Source organism: Pararge aegeria, chromosome 15 (genome assembly GCF_905163445.1).
Source record: "Pararge aegeria chromosome 15, ilParAegt1.1, whole genome shotgun sequence".
Taxonomy (NCBI): Eukaryota; Metazoa; Arthropoda; class Insecta; order Lepidoptera; family Nymphalidae; genus Pararge; species Pararge aegeria.
Window position 1 is genome coordinate 5,532,696 of NC_053194.1, and position 18,531 is coordinate 5,551,226.

Genomic DNA, 18,531 nt, shown 5'->3' on the forward strand with positions numbered 1-18,531 from the left:
ATAAATTGCCGAAGCAACGGTCATCATTTAAGTTTGGAAAGACAAAATTTTCCACCCTGACATTTAGACAATGATAATATAAGATGTGCTTACAAGTTTCCGTTTTTTTTATTCCACTACAAAGTAGCCCACCTGTCTTTGATTGTAGTGAGACTGTTGTAGTTTGTAGTTGAGACTAACCTACGGTATACCTAAATACATGTAGTTTTTTTGAGTCGTTATATAAATTGCCTTAGTATCAAGCAACTTAAATTGGATAAAATCTTATGTTTTGGTGGCCTTATCGTACGCCACCAAATTGTACTCTCTTTATTTGTGTTTATATCTTTGTAACTACTTTTTGTTTCTTTGGTGTACAATAAAAGTGTATTCATTCATTCATTCATGTTTTTCAACCCTAACATTTAGAAAAATTTGTTCGTTGTTGGGACGTAAGTAGTATGTGGACATTGTAGCAGTGTTCTCTAAGTTTACTACTACAATCAACTGCAATCATCAACCCATCGTCCAGTGTGGTTATTACAAGCTAACCTAACTACCGTTGGCGACAGGCGTTTGGTCCAGCAGCGAACTGTTATAGGCTACTGGAGATTTATCGAACTAAATAAAAATAAAAATAAATAAATATACTACGACAACATAAACATTGCCATCTAGCCCCTAAGTAAGCGTAGCTTGTGTTAGGGGTACTAAGGTGACTGATGAATATTTTTATGAATAATATACATAAATACTTATAATATACATATAAACACCCAGAGACTGGAAAGCATTCATGTTCATCACACAAACATTTTCCAGTTGTGGGAATCGAACCCACGGCCTTGGACTCAGATAGCAGGGTCGCTGCCCGCTGCGCCAATCGGCCGTCAAATATAGAATGTAACTAGCAAATTTAAAAAAATTAACATTATTAATTCAACATTAGGTACAATTTAATTTTTATATTTTTATATGGATGTACGAAATTAATTTGAATTAGGTACACTTCGAGCTGACACAAGACAACAGTCATATACAACCTATTTCAATTTGATAAAGTCACATTATGTTCTTTTAAACACTTATAACCTGTGCTGTAGATAGTAAAGACTAATGTTAAACCTACGTGTTAATAGGGTAAAATTTTATAGAATTAAATTAGGACAATTAGGCTTTGTGTTTCAAAATTTCCTTGCCTATGAACATTTCCTTTATGCTTAAATGATAATTCATATAAAGTTATATATGGCTATGCAGCAAAAGGAGGATCTTTAAAGAATAAACTTAACAAAAAACCGTTAATGAAATACTGTAACACCCTGTGGGAAACTATAACACCCTGACGTAGCAAAACATAGGTAAGTTAAAACAACCACAATAAACATATCCATTAATCTTTTTTTTCACTGAAGAATGAATGACGATCCATTCACACTATTCACACCCTTATAATTGTTGGCGCCAAATGTGGGATCCATAGAAAACGGAAACAAATAGAAAGGCGATCATCTGCTGTTTGTAAAACCGATGTTACCGATCATTTAAGCGGTCTACTAAATCATTTTATAGAGACCGTATCTAAGTTTCATACCTTTACATACACAAGTCTATACGTGCTGAGATTGTGGCATTTATAACGTTCGTAAAATAACGATGCAAGCTCTATTGTAAGACGCAAGACTCCAGGTCCTAACGAGGACTGACGGCTCTCCAAGGTAAGGGAAGTTGTTAATTTTCATGACAGAAAACCTTTTGGTTCTACTCTAGCATAGACGGAAGAAGTCTTCCGGATTCTAAAATAATTCACTAGATTAAAGCCTTGTTAGTCTATCGGTTACAGCGAATTTATACCAATTATTCTGAAATTGTTGTGTGGGTAGAAGAAATAATGCTTTCAAAGCAGCAAAGAAAATAAATAGACATATCAATGTGTCTTCTAGCACTAGGATACTAACTATTAGTCGAGGTGCAACGGCGGTAGTGTAAGCCCGCTGGGCATACAAGCGGTTGCACGGTTTGCGTTAGCTTGATCTCTCTTTAGTATTTTTTATACTTACTTAACTGAGAACTTATTGATTCTGCGTCGTTTTGTAACAAAGGTGCCGAAATCTTAAAGCCCCTCACAGCAAGGGTCGTTACTTCCGAGAAGGGACAGTGTACATCTGTTTTGTTATTTAAAAAGAGAAAAAAATCGTATTTTTCTTAAAATTGTCTTTTTAAACATTTTTGAATAAGATGCGTGTCTTGCGCCTGCCAAATGTAATATTTGTTTACAGAAATAAATACGATTTCGAAGCTTAACTATGAAAAGAATTATACAATACATATGATATGGCCCCAGACGGTGTATTTGCGTTTAATGGAGCAGATTGTTTGTGGGTATATTTGCAATTGACAGATATTCTCACTGAAGTTTATATATAAGTTATCGACTGCCAAAGGGCACCATAATCAAATATTGGATGATAAAAATTGACGAGTCACAGAATTTTCTTGTACAAACATGTAAGCCACGTGCTTTGCATTTCTAGTGCACGCAAACAATAAAATTTAAAACAATAAATATTCAACAAGACCGAATTTGTATATTATTATATATATCTTACCTACATTATTTTTACAATTTTATATATACATTATATTTTTTACATTTTTTTTGAAAATATTTAATTTCAATGTGGTCGTCGTATCAGTTGTTTCTTTTAATTGTTTGCTTATCCTTCTCGTATGTTCTTATATCATAAAGTAGTTTGGTAAATATATGCTTAATCCTAAATTAAATACAGTTAGTGGAGTTAATTTGTTTAAGTGAGTATAATTTTAGTATCTGTACACTGCAGCGATGTGTCAAAAGAAATAAAAATTTAGGCGAGGCTTATTCAACGAGGTCATGCAACAATATGTTTTATCTGTGGGAAAATCAAATATGAACGATAATAATAATTAGGTGCTGACGGTAGTTGGATGCTAAATGAATATTTCCGTGTAATTACTGTGTAAGAACCTATCCTTATTTTGTTTTTCCTGCCATCCAGTATATCCAGTATACTCTCTTGAGATAAGATGAGCACAGTTTATTTCTATAAACTGTGCTCATCTTATCACAAGATATACAATAGTTCGAAGCCTTTGATCTCGTGGCAAATGTCGACATTGTCCAGCCCGTCTATATTATTTTAGGTGAATTTTATCTTAGTATAAAAGCACATACGGTCTTTCAATCTATAAAACAATATAGGGTTACTATATTCTACAAACCACGATACGTTGTAAATTAAACAGTTAAGTTAAAATTGGATTTTTTTCAGATTTAAAGTCGGTTCGTGACTTGCAGGAAAGTCCAATAATTAGATGCGGGTGAGAAATTTAACTTAGGATATAATTGGTACCAGACGCTATAGTATTTTATAACGTCCCGGCTAAAAACAAGCTTCCTTTCAAATAGTTTACTAATGGATCATATAAGGCTAATAGCTGATTTTAACAGTCATTGTAGCCGAAGGCTTAACGTGCTCTCTAAGGCACGGTTGACAACGCCAATATCCCAAATCTGTTACTGAAGATTTGTTTCATCGTCATCAATATCTACCACAATGACCCCTGACAATGACGCCCTCTCGCAATGACGTTAAGGGGAGAGAGAAGAATACGTCGTAGTCTACCACGCTGGCCTGCAGTTGCGAATAGACAGACTTTACACGTCTTGAACGTAATGGTTTAACTCTCGGGCATGCACGTTTCCTTACGATGTTTACCTTTATTTCATTAGCTTAAGTTAAAAACGCACATGAACCCAAATATTTAGTGGTCCGTTCCGGGGATTGTACTCGGTCCCCCGAAAGCAAGGCCGAAGCCCCAACCATCATTTACATTAATCTAAGTAATAAGTTAATCATCTACATTAATCAATCGGTAACTTAATATTATGACAATCGCTCAACATTACACTATTGTTTATAGGCTAACTTACTAGTTAAAATGCGTCTATAAATTGCCCGACCATTAACCTTTTAGGGGCCACATGCGTGTGCAGTATGGCGGTTTGTTTGTATTTCCCATTACTGGCTTCAAGCGGTAGTTACTAGCTTCACGCTTTTGCACAGAATTTATGTTTAGTCGTTTTCCGCAGGGTAAAGTAAGCACCTTACAAACTTCTTGCACTCTTTCTACTTGAGCAGGGCTAGCACGGGCAGGAGACAAAAATTATATCCCCCAGGAGGGCTAGCACGGGCGGGAGACAAAAATTATATCCCCTGACAAGGGACATAATTAACGTGCTAAATCACTCGAACATGGAATAGGAGAAGTTTACCCCCGTTTATTAATACACATATATTATTTTGATATTATTTCCACTTGTGCGTCAGTGCTCTGAGAGTTAATAAAGCCGTGGGAGAAGATACATTTTTATCCTTTCCCCGGAGATATAATTGTTTCCTGCTCATGCAAGCTGTGCAGAAAGGGATCCGATCGGCTTTGAGGATTAACGGACGGCAAAGTACTAATTCCTAATCCTAAGTTGCTGATTTGATGGTGAAGTCACCATCAAATCAGCAACTTAGGATGCAGTAAACATCGTGATGAAACCTTTATGCCCAAGTATTTGATAAACTTACCACATTCCGAAAACATCAAACTCAGGAAAAAAACAACCAATATCCAATCAGTAAAGGTGGCTTGACAGAGCCAGTATACTGAACGGAACAAAAATGTACTTGTAATGAGAGAAATGATAACCTTTTTTATTCAAATATTATAATTTGAATTAAGAAGGTAATTTTATACAAAAAACCTATTCAATTAAAAAAATTTCTCGATTTCGGTATTAAAGTTATGAAAGATCTACGGATGTCCCATCGGTGCGGCCCTTAAATTACCGAATTGATTAGGAGTCATTTACATACAGACACGGATAATCATCGATCAATAATAATTTAATACATCAGATAATGCTGTCGTTTACAAGTTTCCGCATAATATTGGTGCTCACTAAGCTATTTTAGTTACTTTCCTAGATTTTTCCCAATACGTTAGTTTTGAACGTGTATAGAAAATCGTATAGTGATTTATTCTAATTTATAAATATTTCTTAAACTATGAATACAATTTGATGTTAGTATAAACAAAAGCTTCTGATAGCTTTTATATGGGACTGCAGTTGGTAATCGTCATGCATATATATAGTATATCATTGATCGAAGTATATTAATATTGGTATTGTTTGTTACTTACAGTCTTATAGATAGCTACATGTTCGTGTTTCATACGTAAAGGTTTATATGCTTGCGTAATGCACCACGCTGCTTTCGATAGCATCGATCGGTCATTCTTGACATTAAGCCAGCTTCGTCTCAAGAGAAAATAGGACAAAAAAACATGAGTAAGCTAGCGTTGCGTCAAAACATTGTTTATGTTTATTCTTAGTGCTGTATTGACCTGCTTAGGGGAATCAAACATTCCGGACATAATTTTTTTTTTTCTGGTTGTTAAATTTACGTTGCCGAGGCTACTAGAGAAATGTAACGGGAAACGGGCAGCAGCGTCCTCGGTGCTATTACTACTATCTACTGCGATCACCAACCCGCCTGTTTAGCGTGGTGATTATGTGCATGCCTTTCCGTTTGAATGCTTGGTTGAAATGGTGGATGATGAAGTTTAAAGTAAATAATATATTAAAATACCGTGAGGAAACTTGAGTTCGAGATCATCATCATTGTCTCCTCAGCATATGCACGTTAGGCCCAGGTCTCCTCTTTCTTAAGGGGGAGAAAAATTAAACGCTTAATAATTTGATAGCTTAGGCGAAGAATAATTCTTTCTTGTAAGACATAGACATGCGTCTAATTTCGATTTTGTTCTGAGGCTTAAGATAAATCAGTGATGAATGATGGAGGCAAAGAAGATAGCAGAGGATTCAAACGGAATGAAGCAAAATGTTGCACGTGCAAACATAGAATACTTTTACAAAATCTAATGCGTAAAACCTCAAGCGATTATCTTAGAAAGCCGACAGATTTAAATTTGTAGTAAAGTAAATCTGGTAAATGTGTATGAATTAACGAATTTTAAAGTTTGGTCCTTATCAAATAACAGATTTACACTAACGTGTACTGTGACGTTAGTTCTCATTTCAGAAATCTTATACAATGGTTTCAGTCCTACTTTTTCCTTAAGTCTAGCCAAACTTCGCCGTATTGACAGGTTTTCAGACAGGTAGATACATTCTTTATCTGGACATATAAAAAAACACAAAGGTCGTATAATACAATAAAAGCGTAACATGTTTAGTGACCACATTCACTGGAAACAAGTTTTTTGTCTCAAGGCTCAATATCCCAGATGGTCTTAAACACAGCCAATCGAGTCACAATCCGATTAATTGTCGTACGGATAAGAATATTAATTTTGGAATTTTCCGGTGTCCGAGAACAGGATTTTGAACGTCGCTCGAAAAGAGGTGTGTAATATTTCTTACCGTAAATTTTGTATACGTTTTTTTAGTGCTTTTTTTCTTAGCTATGTTTACCTGTGGTTTTCGTACCTACGTATTAATATTCGCAAACAGTGAGAAAAGCTTTATGTTTATAAAACTAGTTTTTGCACAAATATCTTCATCATCATATCAACCTATTACCGGCCAACTACAGGGCATGGGTCTCCTACCACAATGAAAAATGTTTAGACCATATTCCACCACGCTGGTTCAGTGCGGATTGGCGGACTCAATACGCCTTTGAGAACATTATTCAGAACACGAACGATGTTTTCCTTCACCGTTAAAACATTTTAATTGCTTACAACGACATAAATTACAAAAGTAAGACGTGCTGGGATGCTAGGATTTCAACTCGGTCCTCAGAAAGTGTAGTCGAAGTCCTAATCATTAGGCTATTATCGCTGCACAAATATAAGACGTTAAAAATTAATATTTAGCATCTTATAAAAAGTTTGATAATCTGTATAGAAGTGTGAAGGGTTTTAGTTCTAAATTACTTATTTAAAAATTAGACTATAGAGTGCCACATATAGTTTTGTTGACCTCCCTGGTAACATGAGTGAATGGTTCCGGGTTCGATCCTCGGTATGGCTGAAATTTACGAATTTACTCCAGTCGGGTCATCCCGCCATCAGGCGATTAAGCATTTTGGTACGATACCTCGAAGAAACCGATTGAAGGTCTAATATAACTGCTTGACTCCCAACATATTAGCCCGCTACCATCTTAGATTGCAAAAGAACTTACCACCAGTGAACATTGCAATGTAGAGCTACGTATAATAGTAATTTAAAAAAAGATTAGGCCGCTCGCGATCACCTGCTTTAATTTTTTTACTGTTTTATTGAAAATAGAAAATATTTAAAAGATAAAATATTTTTAACTTTTATAGCGAATTTACTCACTTACTAATATTATACTAGTTCTCTTTACTTTACTGTTACATTTATTAGCCTGTTAATAGCCTTCAGGCACTCCTATTGTTCAACTTAAATCTTGTCTCTCTTAACTTATATCATGAAAAATATACATAATGTATAATATACAACAACTACGAGTTATTCCGTAATATTATCGCGAAATTATATCGTTTGATAAATAATCAAACATCTTTATACATAATAATCATTGCTGGACGCAGGCCTCCTTTCTCGAAGGAGAGATAGTTAGTTGTACAGTATAGTCTGTTCTTAGTCTGTAATGATTGTGTATCATGTATTTGCAACAAGTGGTATTAACTAAAGGGAAACATATATGTAATCTCCAGTGGCGTGCATAAAGGGTATGCACAGGTTAAAATTAAGAAAATCTCCAGTAAGAACTATTAAAACTTAGGTGTAGACTTTGTATAACTCTTAAGTTTTTTTATAACTCGTACTGGAGCTTTTTCAATTTATATCATCTTCCCGCTTAGTGCATACCCTGTATGCACGCCACTGCTAATCTAATTAAATTAAGCTATCAAAATATTTTTATTTAGTGACACTTCTAAAATACGTATTGAATTGAATCCATCCCCTTTCTTTTACAATGCATTAGGAAATTAGCTTCACCTACCTGCGTATGAGTACGCTGAAGTTATTTGCACTTGTTAAGTATATAAGCTTGCATACAGTACCTACGCAGTAATTCGGTAGTAAGGTCAAACAAATCAATTCGCGAATTTTTTCGCTAGAATTGACTTACGCGCTTTTTCTTGAGTTCAGTCACGCCCACTGATCACGTTATCTTAAAAATAATTTTGCAATTATTAAGACATGTTTGTGTACTTTAATTTTTAGCTCACGCCAATTCCAATATGTGTAAGATAATTTATTATTTATTTTCTAAAAGTGGATTTTAAGCAATTAAAATATTAGTTACTTCAACGGTGAAGGAAAACATCGTGAGGTAACCCGCATGCTTGAGAGTTCTCCAAAATGCTCTCAAAGGCGTGTGAAGTCCACCAATCCGAACTTGGCCAGCCCACTAAGGCCTAATCCCTACTCATCGGGTAATGGATCGATATGGCTTCTGTCTATCAAGAATCCGATCAGTTCTAACATCCTTTCCTTTCTCAAGTCCTTTTAATTTGCCTCTATTAACTATTGCACTTCCTTTCCTCTCTCATACTAGAGTTTGAATAATTATTATGAGGTTAATAAGACCTACTAAAATAAGTTTATTATCCCTTGTTCGAGAGAATAAGCAAGATCGAAGTACTAGTCCCATTTCCTAATTAAGTAAGTAGTAAGTACTGTCAATTCCGTAACTGAGAAATCCAAAAATTGACAATGTTTGATACATCCCGGATTACAAATGCCAATGCCACCAAGTAACCAATGAGTGGACCTGCAAAGTATTTAATTGGCTTGTGTAATGTGTAAAATGAGTATTTTATTGTTTTTTTACAACACCATCAATTTCTTAAACAAATAAATGAAGCATCATTAATCACACATTAAAAAGGATTAAAAAGGTAATTGATAAAGGACTTTTCAAGTAGCTTGCCGTTAACGAAAATAACGAACTTCTATAGGCATAGTTATAATAATAATAATTCTTTATTTGGTAACTATGACCGATCTACACATATAACAGAATAATCAAAAACTAAATCAAAAAACATGAGAGAGATAGATATATTAAATATACAAAATAGTGACTACTTGGAGTTTATTTAATGTTTAGCTTAGCTTTTTATATACCGTTCATCTCTTTTTTGGTCTCTACCTATAGTTGTTTCCAAGGACAGTCGAAAGAAAAAAATATTAACTTGGCCAAACTAGCTTGTGAGCTTTTATAATAAAATAGTTTACTTGTGAAAAATGTAGAGTTTACGTGCTATTCATACAATTAGCATTTTATGATCATTAATAAAATGCAAATTATAACTAATACTTTTTATCATTTTAACGACACCTAACAGTAGACATAAAGTTTTTTCTAGTGGAGGCACGTGTTTCTTTAACCAACGAAGCATAAAGGTTCTGAGTGGATAGCGCCTTCAAATAAGACAACGGCTAAAGTTTGAACGTAAGACCATTTGGAGTTCAATCTACCCTTTATAAAATGTTGCTGTGAGGATTGAACTTGTAATTATATTAATATAGATTTTTTGGTTACCTTTACTTTTTATTCATACATAGATACTTGCAGATATTTTTTACCACAAGAAGTCAAAAGTATTTGGTTCTGAATAAATATTTTGCTCAGGTTTTTTAGAAAGTTACCGAATAAGTATGGAATTCGTAAGCCTTTTCAAATTTTTTTTTCAAATTCAAATTCAAATCTTTATTTGCGTGATTGCAGGTTAACAAATTTGATCTTATACTAAAACATAACAAGTTACGTGCTACAATCTGCCATTCTATGGCATGCAAATTATAATAACACCTTAATTATAAAATTATTTTTCCTATTTATACAAAATGTCATTGAGACATTGAAATCATAATTTGGTAATTTATGCAGAATACAGACGGTGTAGCTCGTATGTTTTATTTAAACTTTTGCAATAACTCTTCTGGCGCTTTAACATTGCTATAAATAGGTTCAACTAACAACTTGAGTTCAAAATCGCATAACACATTAATTCCGTTAAATACCAACTCGAAGATATTAACCGCCGGGTGCGCATTATTTAACTATAAATCGTATAACTCGAATAAAGTGTGACTTTCCTTCGAACATCTTACACTCACGTTGCTTTTTAAAATTTGTTTATAAATTCAGTAGATAGGAAGTGAAGGCACCTACGTTTTATTCAAGCGTTTAAATTATATCTTATATGAGTTCAACTCGAACCAATTAACAGCCGGGTTCCTATTATACAACGAGTAAATGAAAACCGAAATAATATTCCACAGGCTTTAGTCTTATACTAGTATTATACTGTCTCTGGGACTTATCTGTGAAACCGAAAACCTAATAGTTTTTGAGAAAACCACTGCCATAGTATTTGCTGAAAGAAATCAGATACAGCCCTCACATCACATGCAAAATTAAAATCATGTGACTCCTGATACTTTATTTAACGCGTCGCGTAGCGTAGGTACCATGCGCGTATCGGTTGTTTTATCTTCAAAATAGTTGTCATAAGTAAACACTAAGAATGTTTTGAATTCGTTTGTATCGAAAAATAAATATGCTTCTATAGATTTAACATTTTTACAGGCTGATTCTTTGAAATATACTTATGCATCCTTCTTTATTATTTTGTAATTCTGTTACGCGTTGTATAACGATAAATCGTATAACTTGAATAAAGTGTGAATTTCCTTCAGACATCTTTTAGGTACTCACGTTGTTATTTATAATTTGGTTGTTTATACAGTAGGTAGCAAGCGAAGGTACGTTATATTCAAACGTTTTCATTATCGCTTAAATGAGTTCAACTCGAACTTATTAACCGCCGGGTTCGCATTATTTAACGATAAATCGTTTAACTTAAGTAAAATGTGATTTTCCTTCGGACATCTGTGCATCACTTAGACTCATTGTTAAGCACATTCATATTGTGTTTCGGGAATCATCAGCTTCCGTATTTTGTAACACTTTTGATATTTGTTAACCGGGTCCATTCAAAATTTGCGATAAAATATTATGCACACTTAAGTTGTATGCTTATAAATCCGTTGCATATGCGTGTATATGATAACTCGTGTCTGTGTGTATTAAGCTGGCTCACTATATAAAATAAAAAACCTTCTCCATTACATGATATAGAAAAGTTCAATGTAGTCTGTTAATTTTTGTCTTCGATAAATAATGTACTAGATATGCATACAAAATGCATCTCATACAAAATCTAATAGAAAACGCGTCAGGTTTTGTTATTTCAGATGGTTATCTGTTCTGTGTTTCAAAATATTGAATAAAGTAGGTATAATTTATTAGCAAAAATAAGTTGTTCCGACACATTCGTTGCTTTTGCGTAACTTAAGCACAAACACATTGGCCTTTTTACTAGCAAACTAAGGAAAACAGGGTCCCAATAAGTTAGTAAAATCTTGTTGTTCACGGACGTGATTTGACTGACAAGCATATCTAGTTTATTATTGATCGAATTTGTTTTATGCGTAATATAATGTGCACAGTGAGGGTGGTTTAGCCTAGTTGCAACAAAGTTATATAAATTAACTGTATTAGTTAAGTAACGTTGAAGTACGCCAACCAGAACTGGAGCAGCGTGGTGGGCTAAAATATTTATCTATAAATACGAGTATGTAGAACTAATCTGTCATGCCACCGTGGTCTGGTTCGAAGTATACACATGACGACACAAATGTGAACTCGGCTTTATATTTTCACAGCTCAGCCACTGAACCGTTTTTGATGAAATTTGATCAAAAAATATAGCATGAATGATGTTATTTTTTACCATTGTTCTACCACAGTTGCTTGAGACAAAAATAGGTTTGGAAAATTATATTAATTTCCACCTTCGGATTTTAAGTCGCGGAAAACATTAGTGTGCATAAATATTTTGAAACACGAGAATGTAATTCAGATTATACTTAGGTGTGAACGTCTCGTGCACCAAAAATAGCTGCGTCTGCGCATCTCGCGCCTACTGCCTAGCCCGAGTTAAAAATAAAGCCGTCGCTAGATTCCTTCAGATGTCACTCACCCGCAATGCACTGCTGAACGATAAGCACCAGCTAAGTGCCAAATCCGCCAATCCCGTGTACCTTCACAAATTCAAATTCCGAATGCTCCGTAATGACGCCTTCCGAGACTAGTTAAGTTGATGTTAACATACACGCGAACGCTTCAGTAACAGTTTCACTCCCGCGCTTTTTTTTTCACACGCCAAGGATCAAAGATATACAGCCTGATAACAGTAAACACTTTTTGCACTGATATAATTTAGTTTCGAAAGTTTATTATTTCTGTATCGTGTTAAATTATTTTGAATGATGTAGCGCGTTGCTTCGTCGCCGGTTGCGAGAGTACTGAATGGCGCCGGCGTCCGCCGTCCATGTTTAAAGCACGCGGTTGTTAGTTAGATAAAAAAAATATTTTGTGTTCGATTTCAACGTATTGTTTACGTAGAGGGTCAGGATCGATGACGGTCTGATAGCATTTAATACATAAGCAGGCTGTCTTACGCAATCGATCTTACTGTTAATCTATTCTGTGATTCCATTAATCGGCGAGGACTACTTACTCTACATCTGATAGGGTTTAGTGTATTCAAGTAGATCACAACTGATGATAAACCTGCTTAATTTCCTTCATGATGTAAATGAAGGTCCTACGAAGGTCCTACTTCATGATGGTTTTTAGTTTAAAAAAAATGAAAGCTTTCATTAAAAAAAAAATAGTACGAAATAATGCACACACGAGAAACTTTGCTGTATTTTTTTACTAAAACTTCCATGTTTGTAATACCAAAAGACGTACAATAACGATTCATACACCCTATATTTTTTTATTCTTTCTCAGCTCTTTAAATCCTGAATGCGGAAAAAGTTTCAACTCATACGGCTCACCTTAACAATAATTTTCTACTGTTACTATAAATTTACAGTGAATAATTTTATTTGGTTGTTGCGAATCGGTTATTGCGGTTATGGGATTAGATGGCGGCACAGTGGTAGACAATGCCAATTTCACAGCTCCAAGCTAGCAATGGAGCTGGACGCTGTCAGTTATAACCTTATCCGGGAATTGAACCTAGAACCTTGTTTTCCTTAATCGAATGCGTTAAGTACCAGAACACGAGACAGTGTAGATAAAAACTTTCCAATGAAATAAACATTAACGTAGGACTGGTGCTGATAAAACAGTGCCAAACTTTTTTAATTTGTGTAAGTGTGCTCGTAATAAATCAATTAATCAATATTGGTAAACTTTAAAAGTTTTATGCAGTGAACTTAATGCAAATGTATATGATTAAAAATATTTTACATTTAAGTTCATTTTAATGAAACGTAAAAGCAAATGTACATGTTCGTGCACATATCAGCCTTCTTTTGATTAACTTATCTCAGAGTTGACTTGCGTGAAATTGCTATATATGTCTGTCCTCCTCTCCAACTGACAGGGACCTTTGGAATTTAAAGCGTTTTCACTGTAAATGCACCCCAAAAAGAAATTATTAAAATAATCTAAGTCTGTAGAACCGTGGTAAATTATATTATTGAAGGAAATTCTACTTAAGCGTTGATAGCGCAGTGGGTAGGAGGTCGACTCCACTTTCCGGCTGAGTTCAAAAACCCAGCACTCAAAGTACCTAACTTTATGAGTTAGTATAAGTTATGATTAAAAATATCACTTGCTTCGATGGAGTTCTAAATAATGTTCTCAAAGGTGTTCGGAGTCCACCAATCCGCAATGGGTCAGCGTGGTGGACTACGGTCTTAACCCCTTCTCATTGTGGGAGGAAACCCAGACCCCGTAGTGGGTCAATATGATGAAAAAACACTTACTTAAGCCGCATTGAGAGGATTTTGGTCGAGAAAAACTTATGGGTTCACGTCACCGTTGACCTCGACATGCTGGAGACATATTGCACCAGACTTAACGCTTATTAAACTGGTCCGAGTACATGTTTACGCATATATACAGTAAAACATTATAAATACTCGACTGTGTCATGTGTTCGATTTATTGATGGATAGAATAATGTAATTTCGTGGATAGAATAATGTATACTGTGCATTGTTTTAAATATGTTTTCGATACTTATAATTTGAACTGATAGATGTAACATCACTCTATTCACGTGATAAAGTAAACGTGAAAAAACTCTTCAATAAATAACAAAATTAAATTAAACGAAAGCTGTATCATCAAATGAGAGTAGAGCTTTAGATTTACCTGCCAATCTCTGCTGATAGTGTCAAAATATATTTATGCGACAGCCGGCATCAAAATTAGTTAGACATACAAAATGCAATAATGAAATCATAATCAATATGTACCTACCTAAAAAAGTTTATACATAACATATGTTGGGTTAACTATAGTAAATATGGTGAAAGTCTGAATCTAAGAAGCCAATTTAGGAATAGTTATTTGGTTTTATAATGCTTACCTAACTCGATTAACTTTAAAAAGTTGCTTACTATGTAGTTGTATACAAAATCTAAAATTTATTAAAATGTCGAACAGGAAACACTAAATTGTAATTACAGAGAACACATTTTCCTGCATATCTATGTTATATTTAACGTTTCAAATAAATTAAAAATAGGATTCTATGCACATTCAATCTTCAATCTTTCACTCTTCGTTCAATTCTTATGACGGCCGATTGGCGCAGTGGGCAGCGACCATGCTTTCTGAGTCAAGGCTGTGGGTTCGATTCCCACAACTGAAAATTTTTTGTGTGATGAACATGAATGTTTTTCAGTGTCTGGGTGTTTATTTGTATCTTATAAGTATAAAAATATTCGTCAGCCATCTTAGTACCCATAACACAAGCTACGCTTACTTTGGGGCTAGATGGCGATGTGTGTATTGTCGTAGTATATTTATATATTTATATTTATATATTTAAATACCTTTTTATAAAAATAGCCGTTCCTCAGATTAGCTCCGAAAAACAGGTAAGCTGACGATGAAAGAAGATCTTCAAAAAGTGTGTTTGACTCATACTACGAGTATATTTTAAATAACCATACGGGCTAAATAAGAAGGATTTAATTATAATATCACACAGACTCAATTCAATTTATTTGCAATACATAAATTCACACATTATGTCGTTTCTGTCGCCAGAATAGCGTTTTCATTCGTCATTGACTGGGATTCCCCTCGACGAGGGGACCTCAAGCGATCCTGGAGCAAAACGAGGGCTTTATCAGGTGGAAATCCCAAAAATTCCGATACTTCCCGGGAAGTCGCGTACCTTTTGAAGGTTTATTTCTATGTGGAAGAAAATGAAATAAACATGATACATTGATTGTTGTTTAGTTATTATGAACAGTTAGTGCGTCGGTATCCAAACAAGTTAGTCTCATATATGAAAAACAATGAATGCGAGTGGGCGGGTCATATTTGCCGTAGGACCGATGCTCCCGAACTAATACGTGCATTTTGGGACGACTTCCAGCAGCCCACATTAGAAAGTGGTGCACTCTCGGAAAGGCTTATACAGGCAGTAGACTTTAAGTGGCTGCTGGTGAATTCTGTCTGTACACAACCGTGGTCGGACCTGGAATGGATGCACAACTGTGAATATGCTGCATAATTATAAACGGTTATGCAGTACCTACACAACGCTACCGACGTACACCGATGGACGTTGGGGTCCCAAGGTGCTGGAATGGTGACCTCGTACCGTTAAACGTATTATTGGTAAACCCCCTACGAGATGACGTCGGGAAAGTTTTAGGGAGCAAGCAACACAAGTCCGTGGTACCTATATGGAACTATAAATACTTATTTGTAGCAGTGGACGTCCTTTGGATGGCATGATGATGATGACTGCCAAACTTATCAAACCCGCAAAGAATATTCCTGCACGGGGTTATCGCCGCGCGGATCGGTCTGAAAGTATTTGAGATATTCATAAAGAAATTTGTCCTAACCTAACTGGTATTAGTTTGGTATGTAATACGGATGGAATAATTTTTATCCCGTAAAGTCACAGCTCTTTATGTGATTTTGCGGGATAAAAATTATCGTTTCCCTTGATTTATTTGCAGAGCTTTAACCAACAATAATAATAATAATATTTTTATTCACTGTAATTAAAAATTTGTGCAAAAATCATAGTTTAATGATTAATAAGTACTAAGTTCGGTTGATACACTGATCTCTAAACTAAGTAAAAACTCGTAATAAACCAAATTTAAATAAATTTGGCACGAAGATGTAACTTACAAGCTGCAGATATTTTTTATAATATAGCATAGTTCTTAGCCCTCATTTTAAGGAATATGGAAGCCGGAACATCGAAATCGTAAAAACGAACAGCTCCGGACGGATTTATCAGAAACAAACTGGTACGAAGGCACGGGCTAACGGGTAGTTAGAGATAATTTTAGTATGTGGAGCGTAATGACGGTCATTGAACAGTCATTGAAACGGTAGGCAAAGCCAATGCGCTAATGACCGGTGGCTACTAATTACTACTAGGTTATACCTATTTGTCTATTTCGGGATCTAAGTGACCCACTTATCGGTGAAGAATTCAAACAACACAACAAACGGTTTTCACAACCGTCGGATTCTTTTAGGATCACATTGTAAACATTTAGTATATTCAGATTGTTTTTTTTTTAATCACAATATACCAAAGAGTATATGTTTAAGTTTGACCAGTTTTTGGTAAGTCAGTGTCATCTTAGCGCTCAAACGATGGAGTGTGGAAATTGTTATAAACTTTGTTATAAAAGATATTTAAACGCCTTCAAAAAAGAGAAGGTTCTTGATTCGTCGGAATCTTATTTTTTTTTGTGACACGGCTCTTGCGAAAAAATGAGCAGGTAGTACATACACCTACACATTTCTGGCGCCAAGTAGCATTTCTCAGATCCGGTCGTGTTGGAAAAGCTTTATGGCCTCCGGCCCATACCACCAAGGCATTTCCCTCTCGTTGAGTTTAGACGCCCGGGGAGTCCATTGTATAGGAACTTCCCGAACGCCTACCAACTTCCCCATCCGAGTGCCGGGGCTTCGCGGTAAGGAGGAGATGATCGGAACAGCTTCACTTCCTTGCATGCCCTGTGATCGGTTTGCTCTGGTATAGGCGATGGTGACCATCCCGTGGGCCATCACTTGGCCTGTCGATACAATAACTAAATAGGTATTTGCGCTTTTGCACGGTCACTTACACGGAGACGCTCTCTTATCTTCGCAATCAGACATAGAGGTACTACGCCTCTACTATTTGAATATTTACTTGGTTTATATAAGAAATATACGTTTATACTGCACGTTGCCCATATCTAAAGTAGGATCTGCGGATCTAGAATTCGCAGTACAAGTATATCTTGTCATCGCATAAAAAGTTCTCTACGCAGTAGATATTTGTGCCTGGGTATTTCCGAGTAGTAGGCGGCGAACCACAATCATATTTTTTACTTCGCTTAATTATTATTAATATGTAAATAAGGCTTTAGTTGTTCGTATTCACTGGACAAGCTGAATGAACGAATTAATAGAAATTTATTTTTCTAGGACACTCGTGACGTTGACGGAACTCGGTCAGAAAAACCAGTTTCCTGATATTAAGATGGGTAGGATTCAGACCATAATATTATTGGTGCGATCATAATAATTGTACAATTTTTTTTTAATAATTTTATTGTGTTTTTCATATCAAAATTTCGGAACCGACAGGATTTGAACCTTTGACTCTTTCGCCCAGCGCCGATATTAATATATGTCCTCTATAACTTAAAAAAATATAAATTATACGAGAGATCTTCCAGCAGAAGTTTTATACTTAACAGAAGGCCACCGCGTTATCTGCTTAGGTAATATGTGAACAAAAATTTTCAATTAAGTAGTTTTAATTTCAAATAGAGGTCGTAAAAAGTTTGTGTGAAATTAAGTTTTTCCTCACGATTTTGAATCATATTTTCGTAACTATATAATATGCTAGTGAACTAGCTGATGCGTTTATGTTGAATGCCCGAAACATAATAAAATAATAATAATACTAAGTTTATTTCAATGAACATACGTTAATGTGTATCATAAAACCCAAATTCGATAATACTGCTATAGTGCAAGACTGAGTCGCAGTTAGTACCGCTCATCTCTGGAGCGAGAAAAAAGCGATAAAAGTTACATATAGAATATCTTAAGCATATCTTAAGAGGCACGAGACACGAATCAAGTTCATCTTCATTTCGTCTGGTGGGAGGCTCCGGCCGTGGCTAGTTACCACCCTACGGAAAAAACGTGCCGCTAAGCGATTTAGCGTTCCGGTATAATGTCGCGTTGAAACCCGATTAGGGATTTTGTTTTAACTTATACCATAATAGATTAGCCTATTGCCATCTTAGACTACATTATCACTTTCCAGCAGGTGCGATTGCAGTAAAGGGCTCACTTGTAGTGTTTTTTTTCTTTATTTTATATAAAGAAAAAAAACTGTTATAAAGGTTTCT

The 18,531-nt window shown here is 35.2% G+C and overlaps 1 protein-coding gene across 1 annotated transcript in view; it reads right to left on the reverse strand.

The window, feature by feature from the left end:
* LOC120629802 overlaps window positions 1–12,400 on the reverse strand; it is a 49,226-nt gene extending 36,826 nt beyond the window's left edge. The window contains exon 1 of the mRNA XM_039898856.1: window positions 12,090–12,400. The gene's annotated coding sequence lies outside the window, so the exon portion shown is untranslated. The remainder of the gene's footprint in view (window positions 1–12,089) is intronic.
* Between the last annotated feature and the right edge of the window lie 6,131 nt (window positions 12,401–18,531).